The sequence below is a fragment of the Martes martes genome (assembly GCF_963455335.1).
Source record: "Martes martes genome assembly, chromosome: 10".
NCBI lineage: Eukaryota > Metazoa > Chordata > Mammalia > Carnivora > Mustelidae > Martes > Martes martes.
In genome coordinates, this window is record NC_137898.1 from 95925545 (window position 1) to 95945650 (window position 20106).

The 20106-nt window shown below is 44.4% G+C and overlaps 1 protein-coding gene across 3 annotated transcripts in view; it reads right to left on the reverse strand.

Annotated features, from left to right (window-relative positions):
* The window catches only part of PKNOX2 (PBX/knotted 1 homeobox 2), a 304311-nt gene that overhangs the window by 257139 nt on the left and 27066 nt on the right, over window positions 1-20106 (reverse strand). Inside the window, exons 3-4 of one of the 3 annotated variants that reach the window (XM_080816843.1) lie at window positions 13610-13716; window positions 1462-1535 (exon numbers count right to left, since the gene is read on the reverse strand). The exons of 1 other annotated variant lie outside the window; for it this stretch is intronic. The gene's annotated coding sequence lies outside the window, so the exon portion shown is untranslated. The remainder of the gene's footprint in view (window positions 1-1461; window positions 1536-13609; window positions 13717-20106) is intronic. One more of the 3 variants, XM_080816842.1, reaches the window with a different exon arrangement.

The window sequence follows — 20106 nt, forward strand, 5'->3', positions numbered from 1 at the left end:
AGGACTGCAGGCAACAGCCATGCATCACTGAGTCACACTTGTCACACCCCTCATTTCCTGAAATCTAGTTCTGTGCCCAACTCTTTCTTGATACAGGAGATCCATTGCCATGAGCTGTTAATTTTTTGGAGTCTTTTAAAATACCGCGATTCCTACTAATGCCCTTTTGATGCCTTAAACGTACATTGTAATTTAGAATAAATGTATCTCGCTTTAACTACATTTGAAATTTGCAAAAGCTTAAAAAATGATTACCTAAATGTAACCATCCTTCCCATAATCACTCAAAGCAAATGGCCGTCCTGCACGCACCGGAAATTCAGCTGTGTGCCCAAGGTAAGGATGAAGAGCAGAAGCAAAGTTCAAGTTACAGTTCCTGTCCTCAAGGAGCTTTCTTTCTAGCTGAAGAAGGCAAAGCACCACTACATAAAACAATAAACGGTAATAATACAAGAATCCAACAGAGGACCCGAGCTAGTGAATACTTACTGATCACGTGACTCAACAACACGTCAAATTCCAGGAGTTCCGTATCTAAATGTTGGCTCTGTCAGCGAGTCGCAAAGGGACAGAGTGGAAATTAAGTCCGTAGAATGCACTTCACATACTCTACAGTCTTTCCCCCATCATCCTTCTGAGGATGAAGAGGATGGAGAGGGGCACACATGTCATGTAAGTCACCAACACATCAACATTGTGACCAAACAGGAGTTCCTCCCAAACCCCGTCATCACTCTTAAATGTTGGTGTCCCTACAGCTTGGTTCTGGGCCCTTTTCTCACTCTGTCCACAAATGATTTGTTTTTACGATAAGCAATTCACACCAGCCCAGATTGTCCCCTCTGAGCTGCGGACATCTACAGTCAATGGCCTGAGTCCTGTCATTACCAGCCTGTGAATAAAATTTAAACTTGTCTGTATTAGTCTGCTCAGGCCACCATAACAAAGTTCCACAGGACAGATGGCCCGAACAACAGACATTTATTTTCTCGCCGTTCTGGAGACTGGAAGTCCAAGATCAAGGTGCTGCAAGGATTGGTTCCTGGTGAGACTTCTCTTCCTGGCTTGCAATGGCACCTTCTTGGTGTGTCCTTATATGGCCAGAGGGAGAGAGCGATTTCTGATGTCTTTCTCTTCTTTCAAGTGCACCATTCCTACTGGATTCGGGACCCCCTCTTATGACTTCATTTAACTTTCATTACCTCCTTAAAGCCCCTATCTCCAAATATAGTCACGGTGGGAGTTAGAGCTTCAACATGTGAATCTTGGCAGGATTGAGGGGTGCCGGGGGGTGGTACACAACTGAGTTCCACACACCAGTTCCCTCTATTCTTAAGTTAATTATTTTTGGTGAATCTTGATTGTGAGTTTTTTGAGGATGGGAACAATACCTATTTATTTCATCTTAGAATCCTTAGAACCTTGATCTAGTGCTTAGTCGCAAAAATATTAAAGAGATACCTGTGAGTTGAATTGAATGGGACTTATTTCTCCATCACTGCCGCAGCCCAGTTGAGTGACTTATCACCAGTCACCTGGAATATGAATATTTTGATCATTCCCTAATTGGGTCTAATGCTACCAATATCCCCAATACTTCCTATACACTATCACCAGAGTGTTCTTCCTAAAACAAAGGTTGGATCACAACTTGGTATCCCCTCAAGAAACCATCATCTATAAGATTTAGCCTAAAATGTTTATTGGACCTCATAATTAAAAGAAGGGACTTGAATGCCACGTTCTTTTTTTTTTTTTTTTAAGATTTTTAAAATTTTTTTTTTATTTGACAGAGATCACAAGTAGGCAGAGAGGCAGGCAGAGAGAAAGGGGGAAGCAGGCTCTCCACTAAGCAGAGAGCCCAATGTGGGGCTTGATCCCAGGACTCTGAGATCATGACCCGAGCTGAAGGCAGAGACTTTACCCCACTGAGCCACCCAGGTGCCCCAAATGCCACATTCTTTAGCATAGCATTCAAGTTCCACCTCCTTATCTGGCCCTGATCTACCTTCCAGGCTTATCTGTATCCCTTCCTTCACCTCCCCATCACCACCTTCAGTGGCTCCCAGTGTTAGCCCATGGACTTCCTGCATTAGAACCTTTATGGAACATCTTTATAGTTCTGGGTTCCTGGTTTCAAATTCTTGGAGAAAGTTGATCTGGATAAGGGCCTAGGAATCTGTTTTAAAAGCTGCTCTATGAAGAGAATGAGAAGACAAGCAGCAGAATGGGAAAAAATATTTACAAAAGACCCATCTGATAAAGGCCTGTTATCCAAAAAAATATAAAGAACTCATAAAATTCAACATTAAGTAATTGAACAACCCAATTTTAAAATGGGCAAAAGATCTGAACAGACAACTCACCAAAGAAGATATAGAGACAGCAAGTAAGCACATAAAACAGTTCTCAGCAGCATTTGTCATTAGGGAACTGCAGAATAAAAGAATGAGGTATCACTAATGCCTATTAGAGTGGCCAAAGTCCAAAACACCGACAACACCAAATGTTGGTGAGAACATGGAGCAGGAGGAACTCTCATTCATTGCTGGTGGGAATACAAAATGATAAAGCTACTTTGGAAGACACTGCAGCAGTTTCTTACAAAACTTAGCATACTCTTACCATATGATCCAGCAATTGTACTCCTTGGTATTTACCCAAATGAATTTAAAACTTACACCCACACAAAAACCTGCACAAAGATATTTCCAGCAGCTTTATCCATAATTACCAAATCTTGCAAGCAACCAAAATGTCCTTCAGTAGGTGAATGGATAACTAAACTATGGTATGTCCAGATAATGGAGAATTATTCAGCACTAAAAAGTAATGAGCTACCAAGCCAGGAGAAGACATGGTGGGACCTTAAATGTGTATCACTCAGTGAAAGAAGTCAATCTGAAAAGGCTGTCTAATGTATGATTCCAACTATGTGACATTCCATAAAAAGCAAAACTATAGAGACAGTAAAAGGATCAGTGGTCGCCGGGGTTGTGGGGCAGGGGAGGGGTGAAAAGGCAGAGCACAGAAGGTTTTTAGGGCAGCAAAGTACACTAGGATACCATAATGGTAGATACATGTCCTTATACATTTGTCCAAATCCACAGGATGTACAGCACCAAGACTGAATCTTCATGTAAGCTATGGACTATGGGTAATGATGCGTGGATATAAGTTTGTTCTTTATAACAAATAGTCCACACTGGTAGGGGATGTTGATGCTGGGGGAGGCTATGCATGGTACGAGGAAGGGGGGGGGACAGGAAGTACATGGGAAATCTCTGTCCTTTCTGCTCATTTTGCTGTGAACCAAAAATTGCCCTAAAAATACAAAGTTTATCAATTAAAAAGAAGAAAGCCCCACTGTAATGGAGAGCTCTGGACACTTCCATTCTAGCTAGCCCTGGTGCTCATGGAGGCGGGGACAATTGGTGCCCTCTCAGCCCTCCCTGTGCCTGCTCACACTCTTTCCTCAGCCTTGACTTTTAATTTCCTCCTTCCCTACCCACCAAGAGCTCATGGGCTGTTAAGACTTAAGCTGAAATACTCCCTCTCTTCAGAAGGTCTTTGCCCCCCACCCCTACCCCCGGCAGAGAACACCAGCTTTGGAGTCACATGGAACTGTCTGGAATCTTCACTCTGTCACAAGATAGCCAAGTATCTGGGAAGTCACGGATACCCTCCAAGTCTCAGCTTCTGCCTTTAAGAAATGAGGATGATAATAGTATCCAGCTCACGAGCCCATGGAGATTAGATAAAATAATGAAGGCAGAGCTCAGCACAGTCCCCGGCACATGGGAGGCCCTCTAACAAATGGAGCCATTAGATTTAATAGCCCTTACCCAGGGCCTCGGCAGCACTTGCCTGCGCCTTTATTATAGTGCTTATTTAATTGGCCTGAGGAAGGGAGATATTGTTTACTGAGAATGCTCTGACAGGCTCTGAGGCCTGGAAACACAGATAATGGGAGCAAGGAAAGGGAGGAAGGGGGTGCTTACTCCTCTCCTAAGGCCTCCTTCCTGACCCTGAAACCAGGAGGGGCAGTGGTATTGGGGGGGAGGGCGAGAGGGCCAAGTAAGGAAGAGTCTGTTCCTGATGAAATGCATCAAGGCACACCCCTTAGAGACAGGCCGAGGGGCCTGCATGATGTGAAAATGCATCTGCTAAAAGGTGGGGGTCCGGATTCTGCTCTGAGCTGGAAGTTGGGATGTCTAGGCTCCTTGCCCATATCTGATTCACTTTTTTGACCTGGAGAGAGCCTTTCCGCTCCCCCATTTCACTCCCACCCACTGGAGCATGGGGGATGCAACCTGTCCTCTGGGCACATGATAGGCAATTAATTGGGTCGTGTCTCTAACTGGCTTCTCTAATATAGGAGCAATATAGTACCCCAAAGCCTTTCAAAAAAAAACAACAACCCATCTTTCTCATGGTAGTGATGTACATATTGGAAGTTTCTTCAAGCACTGCCCCCCCACCTCCCCATGCACACTCACCCTTTCACCCTCTCTCTCAAGGGAGCTCCCCAGCTCCAACTCCAGATGAGAGGCTCTGTGGGAAGCAGGAAAGGAAAGAGAAGTGTTTTAAGCCATTCGGCAGCTCTTTCCAGTTTCTAGCAAGGGGTCCAGTACCAAAGCCACTGTGGTGACAAAAATGAGAAAGAGATTATTTAGACTATAAAATGCTATGATGATTTCTAAAAAGAACCACTTGTGGGAAATGGCATCCCAAGGGTTTGGCCACAGAAATTTGACAAAGTACAAACCTGTGCCACCCAACACACAGTGGCCACTAGCTGCTAAGTAGCTAGTGGCCACAAGTAGTGCTAAGGCCACAAGTAGCTGCTAAGCACTTGAAATGCAGCCGGTCACTGAGATGTGCCACAAGTGTAATCACGGATTTAGAAGACTTAGTGTAAAAAAAAATAAAGAATGTAAAATATTTCATTAATAATTATTTTATATGTATCAGATGTTGAGTTAATACTATTTGGGATACATTGAATTAAAATTAAGATAGGCTATTAAAAATCTTTTCACCTGTTTCTTTTACTTTTACTTTTTCTGTTTCTTTTAATGGGACTGCCCCAAAATTTTAAATTACTATGTGACTTGCGTTCTATTGTTATTGAAGCTTCTCCTCTGGGCTTCCTTTTTTGTCTTGGTATAAACTATGTTTGGATGCTGCGGTCTTTACCATTTATCACGGATCACTCTGGCTCACCAGCTCTTCAATCTACTCTGCTTCCCAGCAGCACCACACATGAGCAGCTGAGGGGTGATAGAGTGGGGGGAGACCAGCAGGACACCCAGCGCCTCCTCCCTCAGACTGTGGAAGGTGCTAGGGCCACCTTTCCTCCACCCGCAGGGTTCTGTGGCCTTTAGAAATGTCTGTTTTCTCCAAAACAAAGACGTCTTCTCCTTGAACACTTCTACTGCCTCATCCCCCATCTCATCAGCCACCTTATCACCCTCATAGTTGTCATCCGCTGCCATCACCGCGCTCACCCTCGGCTCTGTTCCCATTCTTACCACCTCACCATCACCTCCTCTCGCAGCACTGCCCTGCCTCCTTCTGCTCATACCCTGGACCATCTCCTCCCCATCTCCAGGGATAAACCCTACCCATATCTGTGGCCTCTGATGCTGCGTCCAACCTCTAAGCCTCCCTGAGCTGGGGATTCTGCAAGGCCATGCTCCCAACTTCATTCTGGCAGCCAGACTTACAGCAGCCAGACTGCAGGGCTCAGAGAGCTGAGAACAACTCTGGAAAGGGGGGAGGCCACACTGCCTGCAGAAGCCGGTCCTCTCTTACCACACTGCAGGGGGAGGGTGAGAAAGAGTGACCAAATGAAGGAAGAAGATACCCAACGCAACCAGCACAGGGAGCATGGTTTGCTTAGCCAGAAGAACAAAACAAAGTGCCAACAATGATAGAAGCTAATATGTATTGATGATTTGCCCAGTGCCAGACTCCAAGCTGAGTGCTCAAGAGGCACTGCCGAATCACATTCCCATGGTGTCTGCATGAGGCTGAGATAAGGGGAGGAACTTGTCACCAAGTAACAAGTGTGTGGACTCAGGCAGGCTGCCTCCAGGACCCACGCTCATAACCACTATGCTGCCCTGCTTCCTCATAAACATCAACGTTCACACTCTCCAGCATGTGTTCCCTCGCCGGCTCACTCATTCAGCATGCGTACACTGATAGCCTCTAGAAATGTACCAGCTCTTGGACACCCGTCCAGCGACTAGGCTGGCCAGGAACCTGCTAGGTCCTTGGGCTAGAGAGATGAGTAAAGCAAAAATCCCTGAACTCAGAGATCTCAGGTTTGCAGCGACCAACCCTGTTCTACAGGCAGAGACACTGAGACCGGGCAGGAGGGGGAAGGATAAGGTCAAGCTCAAATCTCTCCTGCCTTAATGGGGCAAGTAAGAGTCAGCTTGCATTGTCTAACCAAACCAGGGTTCATCACCCAGCTCCACCCTTCCCTGGTGATTTTGCAAACACACTGTGTCACTTCTTGGCCACAGGTCCTCTCGATAGACTCAGCATGCCTTCTTCTACCTGCGTCCCCATTGGCTGTGATCACAATGCACAGCGGGAACGTCAACACTCAAGTCAAAACTCATCCATTCCAGAAACTCGGCTTAATTCAGGACACTCAGGTCCTGCTGAATCTGTTGGCTCCCATCTCCACTACAGTCGTATGCACCTGCATACTGCTCTGTACATGTTCTTAGACTTCAAATATTTATGCATTAGCTCCCCAACCAGATTTGGAAATCTTAAATGCAAGGACTATTTTTTTTTTTTTTTTTTTTAGTATCTTACCTTCCCAATTTCTAAGCATTTGTAGCCACCTCAGCCTATGTGGATTGCCTAATAAATGCTGATGGCTTGATCTCTTGTGCTCAGATGTAACTGTGTGTGTCTGTGTGCATGTGTGTATCTGTCTGTCTGTCTAAACCGGTATGTAGAGCAGGAGCATTTGTGTGTACAAGAATCATGGAAGTATGTGGGGGTGAATTCTCCAGCGACTGCGGTCATGGAAGCTTAGGCACAGAGCAGCACAATCCGTCAATTTCCAGACGTTATCTCTCATGATAATTTCCTGCCAAATCTTTGAGTTGCAATTAAGAAAGTAGATAATTTGAAACATTTTCCTCCGCATGTTGAGATGGATTATAATCCTAATTTGATAAAGACTCTTAATGACTCATTAGCCACCCTTGGCTTCTCCTCAGGTCATCCCACTTCCCAGGCGCGGGGAGGCAGCAATGCTCAGGCCATTACGTGTTATTGCTTCAGCAGCTCTAAAACCAAAAGATACAACAAAGCCACTACAGCGCACCACAGTGCCACAGCCCTTGAATTCTCTTTTCTTCAACTCCTAGATTTGGGTGTTGGATTTTCTTTTCCTGGCTCTGAACAAAGACTCTAATTTCCTGATAACCAAAATGCTCTCCCTGGTGTCTTTGCACGCTGCCCAAGGTGGCACACGTAAGGTGTTGGAGGCTTCCCTGTACATAGTGGCAGAGGGAGATCCTGATCTCAAACCTCTAGCCCCTACCCCGCACCATGATTTGTTTCCTAGGAAGTGATCCCCAAGTCGAAAGGGTAGGGTTCTTGGGATCAAGGACTATTTCAAGTTGTTTACAGATGATAACCACATAATAATCCTCTTTCTGCCCTTGCTGACCAGGGATCAGAAAGCACAGAAGGCAGGGGCACCTGGGGTACTCAGTCGGTTAAATGTCTGCCTTCAGCTCAGGTCATAATCCCAGGGTCCTGGGATCAAGCCCCCCATCGGGCTCCCTGCTCAGTGGGGAGCCCGCTTCTCCCTCTCCCTCTGTCTTTCCTCCTGCTTGTGCACTCTCTCTCTCTCTGTGTCAAATAAAAAAATAAAAGGAAAAAAAAACCACAGAAGGTCTTTGGGGAGGTTACCCCACCCATTCATTTCCTTCTCCCTTGGCAGAGTGGAACCTCTTCCAGCCCCAGGCGTAAATAATCAAATTCTTCACAGAGTCATGGCTTCCCTTGGGTCACCCACTGTGGAATTTAAGAACCCTGACTCTTGGAAAGTTCTTACTCATCCGTGGACTCACATGGACATGTGTGCAGCATACATGGACACACTCGCATCACAGATGTCCCCGTAGGACGCACAGCCACACGTCCAGACAAGCACAGAGACAGTGGGTGGACGTGTGCAATAGGCTCTTGACGCTGAGAGCTGGTAGGTGAGTAAGGAGGACAGGAAGGCTTAGTCAAGCAGCAAACCTATCTTTCTTGCGTGCCTACTACATGCCAGGCATTGTGCCAGGTGCTGGGGCACCATGTGGCACAAAGAGAATGGAGAAGCTGGGGAGGCTCAAACCTAGTCCTACCAGTGGTTGCTGCACTCGGAGTTGGAGGAGGTGAGTGGGGGTGGCAGCCGTAGTCCCTATCAGACTTCTGAGCTCAAATTCCTTTCCCATTCATCCCCCATGTGTGTTCTTACCCTGTCCCCGCTCTGCTCTATCCCTGATGTCTACAGGGTAGGCTTGGGTGAGATAAAAAGGCTTCACTCGCCCACCCCACTCCCGCCTTGCACATTCGATCAGTGTGACAAATGCTCTCTGGGCAGGACCCCTGAGGCTGTCTTCGCTGCCACCCACCCCTCCTTCCTTCCCAATGAGTCCAGGGAGATCTGAGCAGAGGGGTGATGGATAGCCCTGTCTTATTGTTCCAGACTCCGAATCCAACAGGGGCCTGGGAGAGCTGTATAAATCAGAGCCTGGGCCGGGCGCTCACCAGCGTGAGGGCTCAACTAGAGGAATGGAAGGCGAGGGACCATAAAACTGTCTGTGGGCTGAGTCGTTTCATTTCGAGTCAGGGCCAGGGAGAGAAAATGTTTGGTTCTTGGGAGACAGACTCATTTGAAGAGGATGAATAAGCTGGTGGAGGTCTAGATATCTGCATGCTCAGATAGAAGGAAGCTGAGGGAGGCTGGTCCCATGGGAGGGTAATGGACGAGTTGTCTGTCCCTCATCTCTGGTGTCCACTCATTCCCAGCATCCAAGAAGGGTGGGGTATGTTCATGTCCCAAACTTTGATAAGGCTTAGAAAAATTAGTCTCTAGTGAAGAGAGAAGATTTTTGTCCCAGATGGCTGATAAACTATAATTTCCCCTTCTTTGAGAAAGGAACAGCTGGGGGTTAAAAAAAAAAAAAAAAAAAAAAAAAAGACAATGCTGGGCATTAGCTCTAACTGTGATCAAACTAGGATCAGACAGAGGCAGGAGCCATCCCATTTCACTGACTGAAACTTGTATGGTGTGTGTTTCAGGCACTGTGCTAGGTGACGGGAGCACAGAATCACGTGGCCCTGCTCTCAAGGAGCTCTCAGTGTAGCAGGAAAGACAGAGAAGCAGTCTGTATCCATTGTCACAGCACCTGTGACAAATCGCTACGTCTCTTTGCCTGCCATTCTCCCCTCATTAGACCGGAAGCTCCTTGAAAAGAGAAAGGGAAGGAGCCCATCTGAGTGCCAATGCACTCAGGTGCAATGCCAGGTTCCCGTTGGGCACTTACCAGTCATTGCACAACCACCATAACATTTCATGGTTTATTTTATTATCCTCATTTTACGGATAAGAAGATTGAGACTCAGAAAGGTTAATTCACTTGCCCAAGGCCAGAGGTAGGATGTGGGAGAGCTGGAACTCAACTCAAGCTGGTGCATCCCCACACATGGCTCACAGGGTCTCACTCATATTGTGCCTTCAGCACCTGAAGCAGGAACTCAAGAAGCTGTTGACTCCATAGAGGAGGGAGGGGCACAGCGCCGCGTGTGACTGATGCTGGGTGGGTGGGTCAGAAAGACTTCCCAAAGGAAGGGATTCCTGAACAGTTTAAAAGAACAAAATAGAATTTGCCAAGATGACAAGAGATTAAAGTCAACGTAGGTGGAAACAACATGTGCAAAATGATGTGGAGACACGAAATGGCGTCTCATGTGCTGGTCATCTCCTCAAGGGCTCTCTGCCTCACCCACGAGCTCCTTTACCCTTCCTGCTCCAGGCCCAAGAAACAAGAGGTCAGCAGAGACCCAACAGGATGCCTGTACTATGCAGTGCAGTATGTTTCTTTGGCTGATATTGTTATCTTTCCTGGGACAAGATTATAAGATCTGGGTAGGATCCAGTCTGCTCTACTCATAACATAATTCCATTAGCTAGAATGGTACCTGACTAATTTTGGAATCAGTGACAGAAGTGGACCAGGAAAAGGGGGTGTTCTCTACATCTCTGCCTTCCCATGAGACTGGTAAAATTGGGCCAGACTAGGAGTCCCTCCTGTTTGGGGTCAAGGAACACCATGGGCACAGAGATAAAACCGAAGGAGGTAAGGCCCAGGGTCCTTGAGGAGCTGGCAAATGCCAGCCCTACATTCTCTGTTGTCTCTTCTTCTTCCTCTCTAGTTCAGTAGCCAAAACTAGGATGTGGGCTCAGAGAAAGTGGCCACAGAACTGACCTTGGACCTGCCCCTAATCTTCAGCTTATGCTAATAGGATGAGTCTCTGTGAGGCAGAAGCCTGAGGAACACTAATGTTTAAGGGATAACACAAAGGAGAGGAGGCTACAAGGGAAACTGAGGAGAGCCCAGGAAACTGTGAGACCCAAAATGATACCCAGTTACCTACCCATCTTCTATAGCTTAGTGGCTATCACCCCACAGAAGTCTGTGGATCACCAATCCAACTTCTAGAAACGACAAAGGTATTAACCAAGGACAAGAATCAAAGAGGAAAAATTAAAAAAAAAAAAAAAAGAATGAAAATGAAACAAAGAAAACAAAATAAAACAGTAGTTAAATCTACTCTGGAGAGCCCCAAAATGTTCAGCCCTCAGAGGCACTAAGTCCCATGGCCCTGAGGGCAGATTCCTGGCTGGACAGGGGCTACTCGTAGGAAGTCTGTTTAAAAAAGGAATCCCCACTCTCCCCACCCAGCCTGTCAGCCATATTCTTCTGTCTTCCTTCTCTGGAGGAACTGAATAAGAACAATATTGGACTTGGGAACACCAAGTATGGTGGAGGGTGAATGAAGTAAGGAAGATCTGCATGCTGAACTGTGTGGCTGTTAGTCCTCTCTGGCCTTGCTGGAAACTCCCCGTCACCAATGACCAATAGATTGGGAGATTCTTCTTTGAAGAACTGATCAACACCAGCAAGAACTTCAGTTACTGATATTTGAAGTTCCCTCAAAAAAAAGACTCACTTTCTACCTGGTCACTCATGTGAAACCATTTACACAACAAATTTCCGAAATCAACTTTCAGTGTCTCTTCATTAAATATAAATAAGCAGTCAAGAATCAGTAGATACTTAAAAAAAAAAAAAAAGACTCAAACTTGATAAAGGGAGACTGAAATAAATAGGGGCAAAAAATCTGAGGTGATAGAGATTTTGCAAGGAGGAATCAAAAAGTTCAAAAAGAACAGTAACATCAATTCAAGAAGATAAGAGGAAAGTTAAGATAAAAGTTAAGATAAAACAAGAAGGGATTACAATAAAAAAGGGAAAAAAATGAAAAAAGCTTCTCTGAAATTAAAAATATAAACAACATTAAAAAAAAAAAAACTCCTAAGATTTAGCAAAGTTGAGGAAGACTTCCAAAGAGGGAAACAAAAGAGGGAGAGATGAATAACAGGAGAGAAATAAAGGACATTAATCTAATTAGCCCAGCACAAAGAATGAAAAAAAAAGATCTATAAAAGCTACCACCATCATCATTGTGATTTTATAAGACTCACATGCTGCCTATTGCACTAATGTAGCCAGTTATCGTGATTTTCAATTGTGAGGGATAAATAAAATTCTTACAATTTCCCAAGGAGAAAAAGAACCAGGTAAAGGAAACAAGAATGAGAATATTAAACTTCTCCAAAAGCAACATCAGATGTTAAAAGATAACAGAGAAAGGCCTTCCAAATTCTGAAAGAAAATATTTTTTAATCTAGAATTCTATACCCAAATAAATTATCAATCACACATCAGAGTAGTATAGAGATATTTTCAGGTAGTCAATGACACAAGGCAACTAACTACCTCTAAAGTATTCTTTCTTAAGAAGTTATTGCAGAGGGGTGCCAGACTCATTCAGTCCATACAGCATGAGACTCTTGATCCTAGGACTGTAAATCTGAATCCCACATTAGGTGTAGAGATTGCTTAAAAATAAAATCTTTAAAAAAAGAGAAAAGAATGGAATTTAGCAATTTAGTTTGATGATAATGTGATAACAAAGAGAGGGAATTCAGGAAATAGGGACTCCAACATAAGAAGGCAATAAAGGAAATATTCAGAATGATGATAAAGGGAAGCCTCAGAATAACAGTTTTGCAGTATTCCAATTCTAAGAGCAGCCAATCCAGATTGGAGAAGAAAAACAGAAGGTTCTTGGAGGGATAACTGTAAAGGGAAAATTGGAACAGATGGGTTCGAATGTATGAAACATAGTATTAATAGGCATGCAGTTCAGTTGTTGAACCATTTGAAAAAAAATAATTATAAGTACATTTGGGCATCAAGTCAATTAAAAAAGTAGCAATTATCAACTCCAGGAAAAACAAAGAATTGTACAAAAGAGAACATACAATCACAGTGTACTACTCGACTCAAGAGAAAATAATATTTGCATAGTCATTAGTATATAAACACTAAATATCAACCTAACAAAAAATGTATATGTTGGAGAGATAGAAGGAGGGGAAGGGCGGGGATGTTATTGGGGGAGAAAGGTGTGGGAGAAACTAAGGTCTCATCCACCATGGTAGACAGCCAGTATAAAATTTCTAAAATTGGTAAATCAAGAAACAGCAGTATAAGCACAGTATTTAAAAATATGGCAACATTCACAAATGAGAAATGAGCTGAAAGAGTTGAAGTTGACTGACTTGGGGAGTGGGACTTGGGAATGTGAAGGGCTGAGGCAAGGCAACTGCTGATTTCTATATTGTGTATAAGTATTATTTGATTAAATTGAAAATTACACTTTTGAAAAAGTCTCTATGGCTCACAAACAGTCCAGCTTGTTAGCTTCTTAAGATATAAGATCAGAAAATAATTTGGAGCCAAAGTTCTGGGTGAAGTAAAAGATGCATTTTTCTGTGAGTGTCTGCATATACCCTTTGGAGATGTGACATGGTAGTGGGTAGTCAATAGGCTTCAAAGATTGAGAAATCTGATCTTGACCTATAGTTGTGGACATTATAGGCAATTCTCAAACATCATACTTCGAGTTTGAGCATGCTGGTCTCTCCAATTAGAACAAACAAACCTCCCAAGCCCCTAACAAGGTGAACTGCTCTTCAACCTTTAAAACTCTTCTAAACTATCACCTCTTCTCGAAAGTCCTTCCTGACGTCTCCTCTCGGAAGAGTTACTTCTTTCCTCTTTGGGCCTACTTCTGAATCATCTGTGTCTGCATCCATCCAAGCATCCAAAACCCCGTGATTCAGTTGGAAATAAGCTGTTTCTCCAGCTACTCTGTGATCCTCTCTCTAGTCAGCAGCTTATGCTAGTTATGCTGCAGGATAAACAACAAAATCTCAGTCACTCACCACACAAAGGTTTATCTCTCATCATGTTATATGTTGGCTGTGGCTCTGGCCCCACTTCATGTCTTCTCTTCTCTTTATGTGGGTCTTATTCTGGACGTGCCATTCTCCTGGCAGACAGAAAAGAGAAAAATGTGTGTGGGACCACAAAATGTTCTCGAAAGCCTCTGCTCAAAAGTGACATTATCACTCCTGCTTCATTTTTGTTGGCCAAGTAAGTCACATGATGAAGTCTGATGTCAATGGCACAGATAAGCATAATCCTGTCACAAAGAGAGGCAGCAAATAATTGGGGGCCATAACACCATCTACTACAATCTCCTTGTTGGGGTCCACATCCTACTTCTGTATCCTGGACCTTTCTTCCTATCCTGGACAATGCTTGGCACCAAGCAGGATTCAGGGCATCTTCATTGACTTAAACTGAACTGCCAGATAACAACTTAGCCTAATATACAACCTGAGAACAGAAAGGGGTTTGGAAAGGGCCTAAAAAGCCAAAAAGGGCTTAACGTAGAGCTGGGAGGGTATCACCAACAAGCTCAGGGTACGCGGAACAGCACCGAGCTTAGAACCAAGAGACTCGGGTTTCAGTTCAGACTCTGAAAGTCATTACACCTCTCTGGGCTCATCTTGAAAATGAAGGAGATGAAGTAGAGGATCTCTAGGGTCTTTTCCAGTTCTAACCTTTCAGGAGTCTGTCATAGAACACCTCAGCCTGGGTCCCTGAGCACCTGCTGGCCAATCTGCCGACTTCTAGTGGTGACAGTAGTCACTTCTACAACTGAGAAGAAAAGAAGCCCCAAAGTCATATCACACGCTAAAATGAATTTCTAAACACTGTAAATTCAATGATGACAATAAGAGAAAATAAAACTGTACTTCAAAAACGAATGTGTTTTCAACAAAAATGTTAAGCGGCAAATGTTTTCTTTAAAACAAACCATTTTCTGTTTTGAGCACATTGTTCTAGACAGACGGATATCCATTACACGAAAGCTACTTATCACGACATTGCAGAGGGGTGATTACACATCTGAATGTACCCACACTGAGTTCTGGTTCACAAATGGAAATCATCATATAAGGAGAAACTGTCTTGCACATAGGGAGAGATTGGTGTTTGTTGAATGAATAAATATGCACTTTGGTCGGACTTCTTGGGCACTGAACCTATCATTACTGATCCAATATAGCCTTATTCCGCTGTATCTGGAGCTGGTCTTATTTTTTAAAGCTTTTAGGAAAAAAAAGTTAATCTAAAAAGGGTTGAGAAATCCTGCAGCTAATGGGCTGATGTGCCAAGAGAATTATTTAACAGATGCTGGGTCCTAAGTCCTGTGTTCTCAACAGCAGAAAGCAAATGTTGTGATGACCCTGTTTGATTAGAGAAACTTGTACTCTTAAGTTTCCACCCAGAAATCGGGGATGTCAAGTCAGGTATCCACCAACACCAGATAATAACAGTATGTACATATCCTTTACTGAATGCCAGGACTCTTCTGAGACTTATAACTGTCACAGCAATCGTAGGAAATGAGTCCTGTTATTATCACCTTTTTCCTGATAGGGGAATCAAGGTCCAGAAGTCTTAATTAACCTGTGCAGGGTCACACACTGAGTGGCAGGGTTAGGCTTTGAACCCAGGCAATCAGGCCCCAGAGTCTGTTCTGAAGTCCCCTCTGCATTATATTGCCTGACGGGGCAGCATGCTACCAGGTGAGTTGGATTCATTTTTGTCTATAGATGTAGCCTGGAACCATAAGCATATTGTCACCCCCTCATCCATATAGACCCTTCCCATCTGTCCCTGTCCCAGCCTGGGAGACTGTGGCTTCCACCTTCTGATCGTGGGTGCCATGAAGAAAGTGAATATGACTGGCTCCTTCAATGATCCTTATCCATCTCCAAATTTCTGGACTCCATGCCTCCTTGCCTGGATGAATATAAGGAAAGGTGACCTCTCCCTTGTACAGCGAGGTCCAGTTTCCAGTGGTCTGTGCCCTGCACTCAGCACGCCAGGCTTGTTCCTGTAAAAAGCAATCAATACTGTCCCATCCCACATCCTCACCCTTTCCTGCTCCTCGGTCTATAACTGCTATTGATTACATCAAAGCTGGGAAGCAAATGCCAAAATATATCAATCAATCACCGAGGTGCCAAAGAGACTTTATTAAAACCATTACACCTTCTTCTGTTTTCCTGCCCACCCCAGGTTCCTCAGCCCAGTGGCCATTTCTTTTGGAAGGGTTCCAAGAACTTTGCAGACATGATCTGATGGCTGGTGGAATTTCCTCTATTTGGGGAACATTTAGACCCAGAGAAGGAGCAAGAACAAGTCCCATGGTGAGAAGATGGAAACCAGGTGTGTGAAAATATGTGCGTGTGTCTGTGCAGTATATATATATATATGAAAATGTGCACATACATATGTTTGTTTAAAGAAAAACCTAGAACTTAGTCACATTTCAGAAACATTTTGTAATTATCGCTGAAATTTTTACAAATCAATTCCTTCTGGTCGCTTAAAGTCCTTCACTAAGTGGTTTAATTGTGAAATTTCACTTTATAATTGGGTTCATTTTAATGCAGAAAGAGGTAGATTTGCATAAGCAAATGACAAACAGTTAACAAAATCCATTAGCGGAGAAGCAGGAATCCGAAGAGCCACACACCCTGGGTTGTCCGTTTAGAATCAAAACCTGTGGTAAGGAAATCCCTGGCCAAACCCAGACCAAGTTCTGCTGCCACTGACCAGACTGAGGGCAAGGAGGAAAGGCATTTCAAATGCTCTAACATATAACTGGGACAAGAGGAAGCCTGCCAGCGTGGCAGGAGAGACAAAGTGAAGGGGAATTTCTGCTTGCCAACGAAAGACCTTTCCCTTGAAACTCCAGGCAAGGATTTAAAAAGAATCACCAGTTTTATAAAGCTTTTTGATGATACTTTTTCCAGGTGAAAAGAGTACTGGACTCAGAGTAGAAGGACTGTAGAGAATCTGACTTCTAGTCCTTGTCCTGCCACTAACTAGCAGGGATCCTCCAGCTGAGGTCTCAACTAGACCAAAGCTGAATGTTTATGTTTCTTTCTTTCTATCTTTCTTTCTTTCTTTCTTTCTTTCTCTCTCTCTCTCTCTCTTTCTTTCTTTCTTTTTTTTTTTTTTAAGATTTAATTTATTTGTTTGAGAGACAACAAAAGGGGGTGAAGGGGCAGAGGAAGAGGGAGAAACAGACTCTCCACTGAGCAGGGAGCCCAACGAAGGGCTCGATCTCAGGACCTTGAGATCATGACCTGATCTGAAGGCAGACGCTTAACCAACTGAGCTACCCAGACACCCCGAAATGCCTATGTTTCTAAAGCTCCGACTGTCATTACCAGTAACTGACGAATTCTTTCATTCATTCACTCAACAAATATCCATTGAGTGCGTGCAATGAATAGGTCCTGTAGACATTGCTGAGAATCACAAGGACATAGGGAGAGAGCTAAGCTAAGAAATATATAAATAAACAGTAGATAAGGCCCTACCCTCATGGAACTTAACAGTTCTAATGGAGTGCTATGGACTGAATTGTGTTTCCTTAAAGTTTATATTCTGACGGGACTGATGTCCTTCTAAGAAGAGGAGGAAACACCAGATCTCTCTCTTGCTCTCTCTCTCTCCACGCACACTCAGATAGGAGATCATGTGAGGATGTTGTGAGAAGGTAGCCATCTGCAAGCCAGGAGGAGACATTGCACCAGAAACCAACCCTGCTGACACTTGATCTGGGACTTGCCAGCCTCCAGACCTGTAAGAAAATGAGTTTCTGTTGTTTAAGTCACCTAGTCTGTGGTATTTTGTTATAGCAGCTGGAACAGACTAATACAAGAGGCGTGACGGGAAAGTCATGGTGCTATGGAGCTCAGGTTGGGGTGCTTTGGCCAGTCTAGGGGATGAGGAAGGTTTCCCAGAGGATCTGACCCCTAAAAGGTCAGGAGAACTAGCAGGGGAAAGGACGCTCTCACGTGTGAAGACCTGCAGGTAAGAGGAGAGTAAGTTCAGTTGGGGAAGCCAAAGGCACTTCCTTGTGGATGGAGCCAGAAGTGTCAGAGGAAGAGGACAGCAGGAATGGGGCCGAGTAGGTAAGGGGAGCCAGGCAGGGGAGGTTTCAGAAGCAAACCTGTCCCTGAGGATCTCAAAGGCCAAGGAGCTGCCATACCTTTTGAAACTTTGGGTCTGACCCAATGATACTTCTGATTCTGCTGAAAAAAAAAATTGCCAGCTGTTTCTGCAGGTGCAAAGAAGTAAGTAGTTTGCTTTTCTTGCTTCCCTAACCAGTGAAATCCTTCTTTGTGTGTTTGCATAGGTCTCTTGTGGAAATGCTTTGCTTTTTCATCCCTAAGCTTCCTCCTTGCCTTTCGAAGGATCTTCTGGGACAGCCCTTCTTCAGGTGTTTGCCTTCAGTTCTATGAAATTCCTTTGCTTTTTGTTAATAATTGGTAGTGCTTGTTGAGTTAGTTAATGCCATCCTCACAATCAGGCACTGTTTTAAGGGCTTTCTGTGTATCAGCAGGTTTTTTATCCTCACAACAACCCTATGAAATAGATTCTGTTCGCTCCAGTTTATGGAAAAGGAAACTGAGCACAGAGAGATTAAGACACTTGCCCAGGGCCACTCAGCTAAATGAAGAAGCCAGGATTAAACCAGTGCAGTATAGCTTAGGTATCTGTATCTTTAACTACTACTACTATGCTCTATTGTCTCTGAGGGGAAAAAAAAAACAGATGGAGAGATTGGGGTCAGCTAGGTTCCCATGACTAGCTGAAATGCTGGGGCTGTTTCTGATTCTAGAGTCTATGTCTGAGAAGCAGCAGCTGGCTTTGGAGAGAGTCAGGAAGTAGACTCGATAGAACTATTGTGGAGTAAGGAAGAGAGATGGAGAGAAGCAGGAAGTTGGGGCCACACTCAGGTTTCTGGGTAAACCATACAATCAAACCTTCGTCATTTTGTGCCACTTTATTGATTTGTTTATTCATTGTCTCAGTCACTGAACAAATGCTTATTCAGAACCTATTCTGTTTCAGGCACTGGGTTGGGAAAACAGGAAAAAAGGAATAGGTAAGTATTGAGAATGACCATGAATCTTACCAGCACCTTCCCCGTGCGCTCATCTGTGGAGTTCAAGGATTTTAAATTCAAGGGGATGGTGTTGATATATAAGTAAATACAACTAATTATTATGGTGTGATTAATATATCTATCAATATATGCTCATCTGTCTATAATGTATTAAAAGGAGGACTGCCTATCTCTGGCTAAAACAGTCAGGTGGGGCATCACTTTGAAGAAGATGCCATTTGAGCCAGTCATGAAGGATGATGGGAATATCCTAGGAGAGTAGCTGGGCTTCTTGGAGCTTCCCTGGAAAGTAGGTTGTAGATCTCCACATTCTGGGACACAGAGTCATGGATTAGATAATATTCACACTGAAAAAAGACTTGGAAATCATGTGGTCCCATCCCTTCATCTACAAGTAGCAACCTGAGCTGGCCAGGCCTGGGGTGAGGCAAACCATAAGGGAGCATTTCCTCTCAAGGCCCTGGGAGTATGGCCCAGCCCTAGTCAGCCCTGAAACTGAGGCACAGCTTTACTGGGGTCCCAACAACCAGTCAACGGCCAACAGTATGTTGCAAGAACCCTCCGGCTACCTCCACCCCAGTTTTCTGGGCTTTGTGATTCATGGGTTGTGGGGAGCCAAGTAAATGGAAAAGAAGATGAAGAGGAGTCAAGAAAGTGACCGTGGTTTCTGGTTTGTACAACTGAAGAGACAACTCCAAGTCTCTACCTCCACCACCCTGGATACCTCTCAAGTTCCGGCTTCCCCATCCCCAGGTCTTACGGTTAGAAGTAAGCATATCTTCTTCATAGTATCCTTCCGTCTAGTCTCTCTGCTATTCGCTCCCCCAACGCCACACCTCCTCAACATTTAGTTTCAGCTTTTGATTATCTTTTCAGCCAGCCCTGAGGAGCACCTGCGAACGTCCCCAAAGGAAGCCACAGAGCTGCAGTTCAACAATCTGCCGGCAGGGGGCAGGGCTGCCACAAGTCCCGGTCCTGCCCGAGCCTCCCAGCCCCCAGTCCAGTCACAACTCCTTAGAGATGCAAATTGAGAAGCAGCCTTCCTAACCCGAGAGGGCTGCTAATTCTCTGACGAGTATGCAGATTTCCATCCTGCCTTTGCCTGGGTTTATTTGTTTTACTTTGCAATAAATTTAATACAGACTCCCTGAAGCAGAGAGACAGATGGACTATAAACTCTGCATTTTGAGCAGCCTTAGTTACTAGGTTAGTGTGGTTTTTGATCCCTACTTAAATTATATCTATGAAATTTGACATGGATTTGGGTCTGGGGTTTGCTAGCTCCTTGGTGCTCTGGAGCTGCTTCTAGGGAATTTACAAGGGTTGATTTGATTATTGGGACTTTAATTTCTCACAGAGGCTAACGAGCAGGCTGGG